We start from the raw sequence: 3,667 nt of genomic DNA, 5'->3' as shown, positions 1-3,667 counted from the left end.
CATCTTTACAGGTACCATAGCGCCGAGTCATAAGTATTAAATCATAGATTGGTCCTGGGTCTTGATATGGTCCTGTGAGAGAAGAGATAGAGCATGGTATTCTCACGGGCCGAAGTGCAAAGTCTGGTAGCCTAGCCTTAGTTCGGAAGGAAGCCCCCTATGGTCCAAATAAAGTTGCTACTTTCCCTCTGCGCTTATAAGTATATAAGGTCAGACTTTGCTTGCTCTGAGACATCTTGAAAAAGGAAATCCAATATCATTTTTCGACGAGTGAGGAAAGGAACAAGAGACCTACGGCTACGTGAGGATCAGGATACGGCGTACGGTTGGCAATGGCAAGTCAGTCACATAGGCTTTTGTAAGACCACGCGTCAGTACTAGACTGATTATGCCATCGATTCAAAGGAAAGATGGGAAAGCACAGGGCAGGAAACAATTAGAAAACCTATAATCCTTGAGTGAGTTCGCAGTCAATCTTGCTTTCTATTCAACAATACGAACCGAAGAAAACAATTTGGATGAAAAGATTCTTTGGCTAAGGAGTTTTTTCCCTCTGCTCTTCCTTTGGTTATATACCAAATCACCTACCTGTATCAGTTGATTCTCATTCTTCCTTTCTTATTTGAGGATTCAACCATGGTTGATAGTTTGTTTCAGTTTCAGGGAGGTTTGTAAATAAACCTTCTGTCGTGTATTCCCGATTAATGCAACCTTAGATGCTTCAATTGTCGATTTTAGTATTGAGGTTACACCTATGGATTATTTATTGTAGGCCAACTCTACTGCACTAGTACCAATAGGCGGCATAGAAGAAGAAGAAGAAAAGAAGCACTACGCCTAGGAAAAAACTAAAACTTTGTTAGAAATTACCCCCTTTCCTTATCGGGATCGGGATTCAAAAGAATAGTTGGGACAACAAACATCCATCTCGTTCGTACTTTGGATACCCGTAGAACCATAAAAAAAAACTTTTTAAGTTTATAATTCCTTTAAATTAAGGGGCGTTGGGGACAAATCAATTTTTGGAGTTACCTTTTATCTAGTATCAACAACTTGATATTAAAAAAAAAGAAAAAGATATTTTGCAGGCTAAAGATTTCTTGTAAAAACACTAGCACCACTACCACTAATTTTATAATTAGAATATTGAAAGCTTCTTATTATTTATTAGATATATGATTTGCTTTTCATTATGCACATAAGGGAGGAGTCGTATGAGATGAAAATCTCACGTACAGTTCTGTATCTGTAACGGATAACATACAAAAGCTTTGGAATATTCTTATCGGGCACTAGAACGAAACCCGTTCTTACCACAATTTCATACTATGTCTGTCATTAAGTGCGACTATCTCCACTATAGAAAGAAAAAAGGAAAGAACTCGCGGAGATTGTAAATCTCTTCCCATAACCAACTATGAGTTCCATTTGATTGTAAGTCATAAAAATCCCTAACTACGCTACTTAAATCGTCCGCATTTACAGCCCGAACAAGGTCCGCCATGGACCATTCGGGAGGTAACTACCTTTCGGTTTCATTTAGTAATTGGTTTAATGTATGACTTATGCTTTCCAAGATTTCCGGAAATGGTGGAGCGCTTTGCGCCTCTAACTCAGTACTTGATAGACTATCTAATGAAGAATTTGTGGATTTGTCAAACCAAAATTTTTTGGTTTGGAACTCTTAGTTCTCCTCTCAAATTTATATCTTTAGAATCTGCTAGGTCATAGAAATGAAACTTAATGATATAATAAAAATAAAGTGATAGCTTATTTTATTTCCTTATTTTTATTAGTTTATTTTAGATTTTTAGATCTTTTTATCATTTAATGCATTGTATTTTATTTATTTTTCTTTAGTATGGATCGTACCGGGTGCTTGTTATGTTGCATAAGATATTTTGTAGGTTTTTTCGGTGCTTGTTGCGGTTGCGGGTTGATTGGAGACGAGCTTAGTGGGCTCCCGAGGCATTATTGGGCTTAGCGGAATCAAAGAGGAAGAATTGGGCTTTGAAAGTTATTGACTTGGATTATTTGGGCTTGTGAATATGGATCATAAAATTCAAATTTTGGGCTTGGAGCATCCATTTGGTGGCTAAATGATGATTGGTGCATTTCAAATTACATGGACAAGGAGGGGGGGGGACCAAAGGAATCTTTAGTAGTGGAAGGGTGGAGTGGCTTGGTGGACCAATAACATTACAACAACATTTGCGCGGGTGGAATTTTCGTCGCGCGGGTACCCGCGCAACTGCCCAGTTTGGGCATTTTGGTCATTTGGCTTGCCATAACCCTTGGGGATCAGATCTGGAGGCTCATTCACGTTTTTCCACCATTAGAGACCTGCAAGAGGCGATTTTGGGAGCTAGAGATCATTTCCTTTCATCTTTCCAAATCTTAGGTAGTTTCTTTATGCAATTAGATTATTGTTCTTGTTACTTTGTTGCCATGAGTGGCTAATACTCTTATTTGGTTGACTTTGGCTGAAAACCAATGAATGTTTGTGGGTTTTGAAGGATTTATGTTGATTATCAATTTATTCCATGTTTATGATTATAGTTTGCAATTCTTATGCTTATTTGATACTTTGATCATGAGCTTAGTATTTGATTGAGCAATAGTTGATTTATTTCATTGATTTTGCATTGGATCATTGAATTTATCTAGAACAAAGGCTTTATGATGGTAGAAATCATCTCTAGCTTATGAATCATATCTCCTTTATGGATGTGTAAGCATTTGACATCCTCTAGGAATTGGGGATTCCTTAACTCTTAAGGCTAATTGATTTCTTGGGATTAATTACTTCAATTGACCCTTGATCTTAATTAAGAAGGTGTGTTGTGGGCTTCCCCAACCTCCATACTACCTATGAGGAATCTTGGCATATCATGCTTCATGATTGCTATAACCAATTTGGGATGAAGGATAAGCTTTGTAATAGATCCTAATGATAAACACACAAATGTTCATTGTGTTGAATTGCCTTAGTTAACCAATTATTCCCAACCTTTGAGCATCTCATCAACTTGCTTAATTGCAAGGTTTTTAGTTATTCAAGTATTTTAGTTATCAAGTAATCAAACACCCCCCCTTTTATTTTAATTGTAGTTAGTTAGTTTAATTTCACTAGTTCTATTGAATTGCATTGGTGATTGAATACAACCATTTCCCCGAGGATCGATACCCCTTTTTACCATTATATTACGTTTATTTAGCAATCAAAGGGTGTAATTTGCTTGGTGGGCTTGACATCCCGACCATAAAGAAAGAACCTAAAAGACCTTGGCTCTTTTTGATTACGTATACCTATTTTTCAGTTGGCCTCATGTATATCTAGGCCAATGTGTCTTATTGGGCTTAGTATGTGCTTAGTTTCGGTTAATCCGTTGGCTCTTTTTGATTACGTAGAAACTTGGATTATTTTTAGCCTTAACAGCGCCTAGCGGGAATAAGAAAAATAAGGAAATTGGGTCGGGTTTGGTCATTCATTCTTGCTTTTTTGGGATTGAAGGATAAATTACAAGTAAGTCGTGTTTGGAGCGAACAAATTACCTCCTTTGAAAAAGAATTTCTTTGGTTATGGTCGATACCTATTGTTGTCAATGAGAAGATCTACCCGGAAAGGGAAAACAAGATCTCATAGTTGGGCAGGCGCTCCCTTTTG

The sequence above is a fragment of the Lactuca saligna genome, chromosome 4 (genome assembly GCF_052625555.1).
Source record: "Lactuca saligna cultivar CGN05327 chromosome 4, ASM5262555v1, whole genome shotgun sequence".
Taxonomy (NCBI): Eukaryota; Viridiplantae; Streptophyta; class Magnoliopsida; order Asterales; family Asteraceae; genus Lactuca; species Lactuca saligna.
Note: the sequence above shows the minus strand (reverse complement) of the source record.